This window comes from Terrapene carolina, unplaced genomic scaffold (genome assembly GCF_002925995.2).
Source record: "Terrapene carolina triunguis isolate 2854851 unplaced genomic scaffold, T_m_triunguis-2.0 Scaffold58, whole genome shotgun sequence".
In the NCBI taxonomy this organism is placed as follows: Eukaryota; Metazoa; Chordata; order Testudines; family Emydidae; genus Terrapene; species Terrapene triunguis.
The window spans coordinates 62620469-62634410 of record NW_020664409.1 but is presented as its reverse complement, the minus strand read 5'-3'; positions in this window follow the sequence as shown (position 1 = coordinate 62634410).

The following is a 13942-nucleotide window of genomic DNA, read 5'->3' as shown; positions in this document are numbered from 1 at the left end:
GGATCGGCAACCTTTCAGAAGTGGTGTGCCGAGTCTTCATTTATTCACTCTAATTTAAGGTTTCGCGTGCCAGTAATACATTTTAACGTTTTTAGAAGGTGTCTTTCTATAAGTCTATAATATATAACTAAACTATTGTATGTAAAGAAAATAAGGTTTTTAAAATGTTTAAGAAGTTTCATTTAAAATTAAATTAAAATGCAGAGCCCCCCGGACCGGTGGCCAGGACCCGGGCAGTGTGAGTGCCACTGAAAATCAGCATGCGTGCTGCCTTCGGCACGCATGCCATAGGTTGCCTACCCCTGCTCTAGATGGACCAATTATCTGATATAGAATCTAAATAATTGTCTGAGTTTTGAGGATTGAGAAAGTATTTTACTGTTGTTGGCCAAAGAAGCAATTGAGAGGTGAATTCTCGGTCTAACTATTTGGATTAGAGCTATACACTGAAAAAGAAACAGGAATATTAGAAGAAACCTCTAGTGACATTTTAGCATTCATGATCAAAATTGTCAAACCTTTGTGTCTTACTGTTAGGCATCTAAATCCATATTTAGGTTTCTAAAGAAAAGTGGACTGGTTTTCAGAGGTGATGAACACCAGCAATTCCCACTGAAGTCAATAGGATCTGCAGGGACTCAGCACCTTTGAAAGTCTTGCCATGTTTATTCAGAAACCTATGTACAGATTTAGGAGTCTAACTAGGCAGCCAAGTTAAATTTTTGACTAACTCATCCCCAGCCCCTACCTGTTTCTCTTTTTCATTTACTTGTTGCATCTTGTCATTATCAAACTGTAAATTCTTTAAGACATAACCTGTCTCTTTACTATATGTTTGTACAATATCTAGCATAATGGAGTCCTGATCCTTGATCAAGACCTCTAGTCATCACTCTAGAGAATTAATATATATTAGCTTTGAAATGTATTCTTTAAAGCACCCTTTAAAATTAAAATATGTAATCCAAGATAGATTATCTGGAAGTCTTTTTAATTTCAAATAAATCAGACCTGCATCAATTTAGTAAGGAGGCTTTAATATATATGATAAGGTAAAGGCTGGGTCTACACCCAGTTTTTGTACTGATCTAACTATTCTGGTGTGCAATTTTCTGCCATAATACTTAAATTGGTACTACTCCTAATGTGGATGCAGTTAAATATGTATAAATGTGCCTTACACCAATATAGCTTATTTCCCTTCCCTTTTGGGAATAATTTATATTGATATAGGCACCTTTTATAACTATGTCCACATTAGGGTGGCTGTACTGCTTTAACTATATCAGTTTACTTAAAGCAGTGCAATTTTTGTGTACAGAAAAGTCCTAATACTACAACATCCTAGGATCATATCTTCAAAATCCAAAACAACCATGAGAGATAAGGAAAGAATTTTGAAAAACATGTAGGTTCACACAAGAACAGATTTATTGTTGGCTTAAGAGGTGGCTGCATAGCATAACTGTCGATTTGCAAACGTTCTGGTATATTTGGGTTGCTCAGAGATCTATAATGTCCTTCATGAATATATTTCTGTTGATGTAAAAAGTCAGTGGAGCTATCACATCATCAGACAATGCCCTTTCAAATATATGATCTGGGCGTCTTGTGATGGAGTCTACCATTTGCTTCTACTGTGGGTTTCACTCTTGCTTAGAAGATGAATGTTGTGTTTGGCCATTTGTAACAATAATAGAGAAAGCAACCCTAGAGCAGAAAGCTACACTTGTGCATGCACACATACATTTATTAAGGGCCTGAATCTTTTCCTATCAAAGTGCCATTGACTTAAGTGAGTGCACAATCAGATCATTGTAATTACTGCAGGGATATTGATTAGGTTGGAGTGGTGCTGTTTTCCAAATGGAGGGATTCAACCTGCGCAACTCTTCAAAGTGCTACTAAGGGAAGGGTCTAAAAAAAAAAAAAAAATACACCAGTGCAACAGCCAGATTAACTGCTTGCTATTGCAGTGATAAGACCCAGAAAAGGGAATAAGGCCTTGTCTGCACAGGGAAATTGACCAAAATAACTACTATGGAATAAAGTATTCTGCAACAGCTGTAGCTCCCATGTGGATATTCTATTTCAAAATAAAAGTTATTTTATTTCAGAATAATTATTCTGCTTTGGAAGTGCACTGATTATTCCAGAATAAGTGACTTTTATTACAGAACAGAGTGTCCAAATGGTCTGTTGTGGTGTATCTTCCCATATAGATAAGTCCTTAAGCAGAAATGCTGTAAGTGGAATGCAACATAGTTCTATATTAAATTGCTTTGAAAATTTTGTAATCTATTTCTTTTCAAGGAAAACCAACATCTTCTCTTAATTTTAATTTTAAAAATTAACCATTTTTGTAATTTTAATAATAATAAAATCATAATATTTTGAAGTAGCATTCCATTGTGATTACTACCAGGTGCATGTGGTGGGACTCCCCTCTTTAACACTGAATGACTTTGCCAATTCCAACAGTCAGAAATAGCTGGCTGTAGAGTCTCTCATTTTAAACTTAGGTACCACTGATTCAGACTGGTTTTCAAGGCTTCATCAATTACCATTTCAAAGACTAAACCTAGACACGGATCTAGAGCACTACCACTGATTGAAGGAGTAACTGAATATGCAGTCAGGCAATGGCCTGGGTGTCAGAGTGGCCTACAAGACCAAAGTTGACAGGCTGCAACCAGATCATGGTTCGTAATTTGAGTACCACTAATCTCTATTACAGAGTCAGCAGATAAACTGAATTTTAAAAAGCTTTTTCTATTACTGGTGGGACAGATTAGGCCTTCCATTTATTCTGGAGCCGTAAATGTAGTTGTTGCTATGGTAACTGTATATCTGTTGAACAGTAAATAATTGTACTAAATGGATAAATAGTGCATGGGTTTTATAGCAACACTGGTGATGAGAAATGTACAAATGCTGAATTTTTAATTATATTTTTCATGACTCCACATATAGTATGTTCTGTTGGGAGACTCAAAATCTCCTTTCAGTTGGATATCTGTTTTAAGGGTTACACAACCTTGTATTGTATAAATCATGAAAAGAAGTTTTTTTAATCTCGTGATTGTACGTGATTGTAATATGGACACCTACTGTATATTCTGCAGTCTTTCCATGTAGTTATTATGGGAAACCTATGAAAACACATCTAACGATTGCATATGAATTAGGCTCTTAGGTGTAAACATTAGGACAACTAAATATTGACTGCTGGTGATTTGAACAATCTCAAAGCTGTGTATAAAATCCATTGACTTTGTCTTCAATGAACATTTTCATTAGAAAGATCTGTTGCTATAGGCAATCCATACTAACCAATTTACATTCTATATTTCTATAGAAGATTTGGAAAAAATGCCTTTAGCTTAATCAAATATAAACCCCAACATTTATTACAGATAAATGGATAATTTGGCGTTATAAAATCTGACAAAACAAAAAGGCATAAATGCTCTGAATAGATTTATAGTACTGTCTTTTACAAAGGCAAATATGGAAGAGGGCACTCTTTAAGCTTCCTAGAAATAGTTGTGTGCTAGCTCTTTCAAATAAAGAAAAAACAAACAAAGCACCATTGGATCATATCACTGGAGGAAAAAAACCACAACAAGCCTGCAATCTACTGGTACTGCAGAACACTCTATTGTAGTCTTCTCTACAATGATGAAAAAAATGACCAATCACAAATTTTTGCCATAATTTTGAAAAAAGAACACGGGGAATGTGCTTTTATTATTCCTAAGCTTACTCAAGCTATATTAAACATTCTATATGAGATGAAATAGTGGATATTTTAGGCACATTGTGGAAAGATTTTAAATCTAATTAAAATGAAGCTTTAACAACTGGTTATTCAGAACCTTATTAAAATCGTAACTATTGTAAAACATACTACAATAAAGTAAAAGTTAAGATAAAAATACCATATTATGGACATCTATAAAGAATTCTCATGTACTTTAAGAACAATGTTTCAATGCTTTATGGGTACAGAAGAGCAATTCCTCAAAGAGGAACATATATGGGCATGTGCCATTTATTGGGTATATGTCTAAAATATTATGTCTTTTTCCCTTAAATGTGCTGCAACATTAGAATTACCATATACTAAGGCAAAAAAAAAAATATCTCAGGATCAGGTAAACTTGTCTTACAGCTAGTGAGTGGCTAACTAGCCGATATCTATGGGCACCGATTTTTCAAAGTGTAATAAAATAGCTGACACAAAACCACAAAAGAAAGGTAATGAAAAGTGAAGTCATCTAATGATACCTACTTTTTCTCTCCATCCACAAGCACATACTTTCCTGCTATCCCATCTACCATAGGCCACACTGCATACACAACCTTAATTGTACCTTCACTTGGAAGGCCAGCCTTCCAGTACCCCATATGCCGATCTACTACAAAACAATATTAGTTATGGAATGTTGGTGTTTCATTTCATGAGGTGGGCTAGGGAGAATTTGGCAGAAGGGGATGCTGGATGGCTGACAGCCCCATAGCAATGGATGTGGTGTGTAGTTTACAGTAGTTGTGCTAATTATGGAAGATACTTCTTGAGATCAAGGTGAGCATGAATCTCACTACCTTCAAAGAGTGATGAAAGCTATGCCTCTTTAAATTAGCATTTTTCAAACAAGCATGTAGTGTTAACAACCAGCACAGAAGGAGTTAACTACATACACTTTCACTGTAACAAACTGGCTTCAAATGATAAAGGTAAGGAACTCTGAACTCTAGAAGTAAGTTCAGTATTGTGAGGTGCTCAGACATTGTGGAGATGACTGCCATAGACAAATCAATGCATGCTAATTAATAAATAAGAATAAAGCTTATTGTGGCAGTGAACAGGTGACAAAAACAAATGCAATGTGACTCCGAACAAATATCTAAACCCCTCACAGACTCTGATTAGCACCAGTAAATAGGGATTCTATCCTTCTTGGGTTCACCCTTGGCATCTTTTTAAAGAGATGATGCATATTGGTCAACCTTCAGGCTTATGGTACATATAGATATAAATAACAATTTTGTTAGTCAGTGTAGCTATTTTAGTCATTAGGGTCTTTAAAAATCTTATATGAATACCATCTGGTCCTGATGATTTATTGCAATTTAATTTCTTGAGTTGTTCCATCATCTGATACCTTCAATACATCTAAAAAGCAACCCATTAAGTAGGTATTTCCCCTTCATCCTCTATGAAGGCCAATGCAAAGAAATCCTTCAGCTTTTCTGTAATCTCTTTATTCTCTAAGGCCCTGCCTTTCATAAGGGTCTTTGATTGTCCCCTTTACATCCTAGAGATGAAGTAGACATACCGACTCTCCCACTGGATTCTTACTTCTGATGTACTAAAATAACTTGTCTTTACTAAATAACTTTGCCTTTTTGTTTTACAGATTTTCTTAGACCAGTGTTTGTTCCATTCTATTAGCATAATTCAGAATAGGCTACATTTCCTTTAAGAGATACCTTTTATTTTTACTTAAAAAAATTCTACACTTTGTCAATGAAGTTTCTACTTTTCTTTTTAATGTGTGAAGGGTTTATTCCAACTCCCATTGAAGTCAATGGAAAGAGTCCCAATGACTTCATTAGAGCTGGATCAGGCCCTAAATCAGACATGTAACACAGGTAAATTTTCAGCATGCTGTGCCAGGATTTAGTCACACAACTCCTATTACTGCCAATGTGAGTCATGCAGATAAATCCTGCTACACAACTGAAAAAATACACTTGAAAATTATATTCAGGATGTGCAGTGTGTGCATCAGTGTGCTGGTAAATAGGAAAAAGTATTAATTGTATTTGGGGATGAAAGACAATATATAACTGCAAAGTATTTTTATTTTCATTTTTCTTCCAGTTAAATTTAGTCTGACAGCCTATTTGTAAAATGAGTTTCTTGTACCTGCTGAAAAGTCTGTCCCAACATGCAGTCCCTTCCTACATCAAAAGGAGTTCCTAACCAAACCCAAAATAGTTTTAAATACGATATAGGAAAGGTCAGGCTTTTTTCCTTAAAGAGACCATAGTGTAACTGAGTTAAAAGTGTGACCAACTTCTTTAGAATTGTCTGATACTAAATATTTTGATAACAATTTTGTAAATTACTCAAAATTCATGTAATAAAATATCATGCAGTTTGTGAAGAATATTTATATTAAATATTTACTTATGTAAATTTAAATATCTGTTTAATACAATATATCACCACATGGCACAGTTGAGATGAACATAGCTTATAAATTGTAGAAAAAGCTTGTAAAGAAGGTAATTTTAAAAGTGGTAGCAGCTTGGTTTAAAACATACAGCAGTATATTTTGTAAATGCTTCAGTAATCAGTAATAAGCAGAAAGCTTTCTAGAAGACTAAATTTATGGTGCAATAAAGTAGACAGAAAAACTGAATAATCTGGCAAACAATTTCAAATAATAGCCATTAACAGTATTTAAAACTGAGTATGGGTAGATCACATTTCAAAAAGACAAGCCTTCCTTCATTTTCTGGCAGGTGCTGGCATCTGTTGTCAGATGTAACATTCTCTAAATAACTGAAGAGCCTTTCAGAGGGAACACTGCTGGGGCAGAGCAATGAGAAAAGACAAAGCCAGGTTTACAAGATGTGGAAGTCTGATAGCATTATACATCTACCAGTCAGCTGGGTCTCCGGAGCATAATTGGCTCTGTGAGGTGTAGTGCAAGTTCAGTCTAGGAAGCACTTTTTAGTTATCGGGGTCTGAGAATTGATCATGGTCTTTTCTTAGAAGCTCCACACATTTAAAGTTTCAAAGCAGGCTTTATTTATCAGGTTGCTGGATGACTGGAGTCTCTTTCTTTTCTATGTTGCATTTTTTCCTAGTGTTTGATTTGGTTGTTCTTTTCTACTTTTCTTCAGCCAGTCTTAAGTGCAGAATTCCTGGTATTACTGTGGTGAGTTTTAGAAGTTGAATTCAAGAGTGAGCATTCAAGCGACCATATTTTTTCCCTACTTTTCACTTCGGTAAACTGCTCAGAAGCAGAATATAAAGTTGTCTTTTTCATGGCCTAGCTCATCAGTTCCATATCCTGGCAGCTGGCACCATGACAAATATGCCAACATCTCCAGAACTAATCTCATGGACAAACTCTTCTAAGGGCTTAAATATGTAGATGGTAGTCTCTGACTGAAACCATTGTGCCTTAGTCAGTAAACTGATTTTCACTTTCAGTGTATACAAAAAAATGCATTCATTCTCCAGCAGTTATTGCCGCATGTAATATGTGAATTTCCACATTGTTCTCTATCCGGAAAGCTAGTTCACAGAGCCAGTGCACCTGGTAACCTGTGGTGTTTGGAAACAATAATGAAAGAAGTTTTTTAAACAGCCAACCAATTTCCAAATGACCAAAAGCATGCATGTCCCCAAGTCTTGTTTAAATGAGATGTTATCAATACAAAGTTACAAGGTAATCTCAGTAGTCCACTTTTCAGTCAATAAAAACCATCACCATGTTTACAATGCTTTCTCAGAGAACCATGTAGACACGAATGCTAGCAATCTGCCATTTATTGAGCACATGCAGAAAAGTACTTTATATGGTAGTTTCCCTCTGCTGGCCTGTTGCAATTAAAAAAAAACAGGTTAGTTGCTACAGTAGCTGTGGTTATTTGAGTTTTGCCTCTCATACACATGCCACTGTGCTGTGGGAACCTTCTGAAAAGTATGCCCTATGGGCCAAACAAGTGCCCTCTCACACCACCAAACATTCATGCTGTTCATTTTTAACCTATTCATGCTATTCATTTATAACCTTTTCTGGGATGCACATTCATCCATAGCTCTCTATATCACTCTCTTTCAGTCTGGCTAGATTGAATGGAAAATTTCTTACCAAATAATTTCCTTTCTGCTAGCAGGGTCTCCCAGAATTCCCTTACGTCTGGGCTGCTCCCTCTCCACTCTTCAGTTTCCAGAGGCAGTTCAAAGCCGCAGCACAGCATGTACTGACCATGCCTCCTTCTATTACTTGTTGCCAGAGGAGTTAATCCAAAGCCGTGTAGAACTTGTAGAAGGATATTAACAACATCAAATGCTAACTCATTACATATGCACAGCAGGCAACTGTATGCAGTAACTGTCAAAATAAAAGCTGATCCCATGGCTAACAAGCCAGGATGGGTAGAATTGAGGAGATGCATTCGGGATTAGGGTTGCCTGATACTTTATAGGCCTGCACAATGCAATGGAAAGCCTGGAAGTTCTGAGTGCTTGACACTTTGGGTGGAAGGAAACAATGTGTCTAATCTCATGGATTCTGTACACTAAGTATAAATTGCTAGTGCTCTTCTGATGTCGAAGGTTGCCACAGCTTCTTGGTCAGATGCCTTGAACAGAATGAAGGAAGGATAATCTCCTCAGGAGCATGGATAGAATAGTTCATTTTGGGGAGACATGACTGCAGAGTTCTTAGCACCACCTTATCATCACAGAATATCAGGAGGTCATCAAGTCCAACCCCCTGCTCAAAGCAGGGCCAATCCCCAGACAGATTTTTGCCCCAAATGGCCCCCTCAAGGATTGAGCTCACAACCCTGGGTTTAGCAGGCCAATGCTCAAGCCACTAAGCTATCTCACACATGCAGTAAAGCACCTGCATAGATAAGGCTGCCAGCTCTGACACTGGTGTAGCAGACATAATGGCAACCAGAAAACAGGTTTGGATAGAGAGATTCAATGCTGAAATTGAAGTCAAAAGTTGGAAATTGGTCTGCCAGCCAGTCTGGCCAATCTGACTGCTCTGAGGAGTCTGGTAGTTGGGTGTTCTCTACCAGAGAGCCCAAAGATCCTGAAACTACAATGCTACTAATGAGTCCCAATGTCAAAGAAATGTCTACACAGCTATTTTTAGCATGCTAGTGCAAGTCTGTCAACCTGTGCTGGGATGCTCGCTCCCAGATGGAGTGTAGACATACCCTAGGAGACCCAGTAAATAGCTGAAGACGCTGAGCTATGGTTGGTCTCATGCACTCTTGCAATATGGATGTGAGATCATGGATCTTCTGGAATCTTTTGAGTGATGGATAGAGTTTCTCCACTGAGGTGTCTATGTCCACTCCCAGGTGCTTTGTTGAGAGAATCAAGGAACTCTTCTTGATGTTTATTATGAAGTCATGCATCTGAAGGAGATTCAGTGTCTGAATCGTGGTGTGCACAGACCCGTAGTCTGGGTCGGAGCTCTAATCAGAATGCCCTGAAATGGGTAAAGATGAGTACCCTGCAATCTGAATCTGGCTATGATCACCACCAGCATCTTTCTAAAGACCCTGAAGGCTTATGAGAGGTCAAATGGGAGCATTCAGTACTGGTAATGATCTGTGCTATAAACAAATCCCAGAATATTGCGATGGCCAGGGTGGCATATGGAGATGTATGTACCAGATCCATTGAGGTTAGAAGATCCTCTTGCAATAGGGATGACACTGTGGAAGCTAGGGTCTCCATCTGGAACTTTTTCTTCTTCATCTACTTGTTCAGCCTCTTGTTGAGGTCAGGGACTCCTCCGGTGCACTTCTGAGCAATAAAGAAGATGGAGTGGAAATCTGATAATCTTTCTTCTAAGGAGCAATAGAAGGAACTCCCTAAGTCCAGGAGATGGCAGACCTCATTCTGGATCAGCTCACACTTGGCAGAGTTGCTGGATATGGGAGACTTGCCCTTGATGTGTCAGGTATCCTTCCTCTGATTTTTCTGTGAGGAGGATGGGCAAAAAGAACATCTCCATCTGAAAGTGGGTTTGTACTCCCTTCTTAGAGCACTCAGCAGAGAAGGGAGGGTCTGCTTTAATTTTGCAGCATTTTCTGTCACTATTTTTTCTAGCTTTTCTCCAAAAAGGAGAAAGTCTGTGAACTTACAGCAGCACATAACTTGCTTGGAGTGAGCATCTACCTTCCAGGGGTGGAGCCATATATACCTCCTGGCTGCTGAGATGGATGCCCTAGACCTTGGCTGAGAATCTCATTGAGTATGTTGAGGTGTCAGCCATGAATGCTCTTGCCAGGAAAATTTTCTTAAGTATGGAGCTGGCATCTGGGTGGACTCTGACCTTCATGGCCCTAGAGTCCTCCAGCCATGACAATAAAACTCTCTTGCAAAGTACATGCTTATGAGGGGCACTCTGAGGAAGCTTCGAAATCCCTTCTGAATTCCACTTTCCTGTCAGATCTTTAAGTAAGAATTCCTCTTCTGAAGGAAAACCATGTCCTCCACCAGGGATGCTTACTGCTGCATCAACTTTTGGGACTTCAGTAACGGCATTCTTTGGTTCTTGCAGTTTGTAGAATGTAAGGTCATGCTTGCTGATATATTTATCTGTCAGGTTTTTCCCATTCCTCCCTGATCACTTCCTCAGAGGAGGAGTTCAGGGGAATTGCTGTCTCGTGGGATGATTTTGAGGGAAAGTATTTACTTTGAGGCTTGTCCTCAGGACCCTGCTCAGGGTAGATTTGGATTGTGGCCACAACCTTTTTGCATGTGGGCTCAAACTTCTGAGGGGGGAAATTTTGTTGCATTTTTTCCAAGTCCTTGAAAGTTCTTCTTCCTCAGTAGAGGAGGAGAAGTCTGAGTCAGAGGACAAGTGCTTCCTGGATTTATTGTACTATTTCTTCCCCCTTTTATACCTTTTGGGCTTTTTTGGCATTTTGGAGCACTTTGTGGGTGTTACTGCCCTGTTGTGATCAAGAGTGCAGTCTTTTGCAGCTTGCCTTGTACAGAGCCTAGAGCCCTCTAGAAACTTCTTCCTCTGAGTCCTCCCCTTCAGGGTCCCGCTCCACCCGAGCGGGGGAGGAGAGGGTCTCATGATCAAAGTTCCTTGACTCAAATTAGGAGGGAAGTGGGGCAGGCGATGAACTCTGCTTTTCTGCCCAAGGCTCTCAAGACTGATTTCAAGACTTGGGAGGAGGGACTGGTAGCCCCACAGGGGTCTGCAGCCTCATGTCACCCCAGGACTTATCCACTGGGTCATCTGGATGAAATCTCATAAGAGCCTCTCCCTGTTCTGCTCTGTGTATCCTGGTCATGTTTTTCTGTGGAAGAGTCATGGCTGCTTGTGGGGGTTGGGGCCCCAATATGCCTGTCTGACTCAAAACTCTGTGCCCTAGCTGAGGTCAGCTGGCTGTTGAGCAGGCTGGGCATAATTTGCCCTCTGCTGAGCCTGGGAAAGTTCCCTTAAATATGAAGCGCCTTTTGGACTTTGCCCAGAGCTTGCACAGCTGTTCTGCCATGCCTTAAAGAGGACAGCAGAGATTAGCAGGAAGATGCTTTAGTGAAGGTCCATGAAGGTGGCCGTGACACACCATGAACCCTGAACCAGGAAGCAAGGAGGAGGCTTGGAACAAAGAAACAAACTCACTACTGCACCAAAATGGCTAAAAGATAATGAAAGCAAAAGAAAAAGATGGGAGCAAATGCACCACCACTTGACTACTGCCGGGGAGATATGGTGGCAAGCAGGAGGAGGAGGTGGCATGGTCAGCACACACAGTGCCATAGCTTTGAACAACCTCTGGAAACTGTAGAGTGGTCCGAGCAGCCCAGACATAACAGAAATGTGGGAGATGCTGGGATGCAGAAATTCTAAATTCTTAGTGCTCCCTAGTCATCATTGCCCTGTTTTTTTTATCAGTAGGCAGATCCTAGTCTGCTTGGAATTTATAGGTTAAAAAACAAATGTAAAACTCCACCCAGAAACTAGTAGTGCAAATGGTGTTATATTGTCACAGGATACCGCACTTAAAGAGGCAGTCATGCACTACCTTAAGTTTCCAAATGAGTTTATGATATTGGTGAATACAAACCGAGGTGATAGCTAAACAGTTTGTAGGCTAACCTCAGGTTGACCAAAGTATGGGTAATGAGAGTGAGATCCATATACGAAATCATTGCAGTCATTTAGCCAAGCACAAATTGGGGGAAAAATTAGTCCTGTTCAGACTAACAGACCTTCAGATATTGTGAAGACCTAACAAAACCCTTGTAACTGAAGGCAGGTGCACACCCATAATCAAGGAATTGATGTCTTCTGGTGCTTCTCCCAGACTTCTAGCATCACTTCAGCTTCACCTGAACTGAGCCTCAACTACCTAGCTTTCCTTCACATCCCAGTGTCAAGCAGAAATCTTCAAAAGTGCTTCACTGCATTATCTGGGTTAGCAACAGACCCAGTACTTCCTCTCAGGTCTTCAGAAGCCAAAAAATATATGGAACCAAACCATACGTTGTGAAATTAACTTCTCACAGCACTTTCAGAATTTCAGTGAACACCACATCCAAAAAGAAAAGTAATCAAGATTAGAGAAGTTAGTGAGGAAATTTAGGAGGACCTAACAAATTTAAGTATTTGGGCAAATACACATGGCAAATGCAATTCTACATAGTCAAGAGCAAAGTAAATCACATTAGAGGGAACCAGTTAAATTACTCATGCACACAGATGGGCTCTAAATTAGTTAAAACTTTTCAAAAACAGAACAAGGTGTCAGTGAATAACTCACTCAAAGAACTGAAGCAGTCAAGAACAATATTAGGTTGTATTGAGAAGGGAATAAAACAAAGGCACTGTATGTCCTCATCTTGAATACTGCAACAGTTTGTATTTCCTCATCTTTAAAAGAGACAGCAAAATACAAAAAGCCACACAGAAGGGCCACACATATTATTAGAGTTCTGAAGTTCTTTAAACTGCCTTCATTATCAATAATGAAGGCACTAACTGATTTATTAAATTATTGCTCCCATTTTCAAGCAAGATCTTTCATCTGTTTGGAAGAGTGCCAGAATAGTTCCTGATCTAAAGGAAAAAGTAAAAGAACAGTATTGATAGACACACATTCTGGTTTGACAAAAATTACTTGAAAAAGGTCATGTTCACAGATCTCAAATGCCTGCAGTAGTAGACTCTTCTGACTACAACATAGTCAAACTTCAGAGCTTGTTATTTTACCAATACAGCTCTTGACTTAACATCACCAATGACATCTCTAATTCAATAGATGAGGAACATAGTTGCAGGAGCAATTTTTATCAACCATAAATACTCCAACAACTCAGAGACTGTAGGCTCATAGGTGACTCCATAAAGAGGTTTGCAGATTATTTGAGGAATTGTACACAACAGCTCTGATATAGGAGCTTTTCAAATGGAGGCGCCTCAGGGATCTATTCTTAGGCCTCGGTTTTCATTTTTTCTTTAATATTTTATTACATTATTTTAAAATAATGTAACACAAAGAGACAGACATCACAAGTACCAAGAAATATATAATTATGAGATCAATAAACAATTCAGCAGTTCTTCGAAGACATTTAACGACCTTTCAAATAAAAAGACAACAATGTATATGTCTTTAAAAGACAGTTAATATCATAAGCAAAATTCAACCATGTTGGTAATATTGATTTAGCATTCTTAATTTTTTTTTAATTACCTCACAGATCACAGAGTAAAAGAATAGTAAACAGAACAAAAAGATATATTAAATAAAACAAAACAGGAAGAATGAACAGATGAGTGAATAAGTAAATAGAATGGTACTACTCCATCAAACCGCCACTAAGTGAGCACTAACGCTGCAAATTGATATGGTGCAGGGCCAGAAGCACAAATTGGTGGGATCACATCATCAGACAGACCTGAGATGATCAGCAGTACATCCAGAATGTTCATAGGAAGAAAGTTACATTTCTGGAGCTTTCTGAGCAGCTTGCCCCGACCCTCCAGCATAACAACACATGCATGAGGACACCCTTGCCAGTCCAGAAGTGGGCTGCTATAGGTGTCTGGAAGCTGGCTACCCTTGACTTCTATGGATCTGTTGCTAATCAATTTGGGGCTGAGAAGTTGCCTGTGGGTAAAGTGGTACTGGAGGTTTCTGAGGCAAT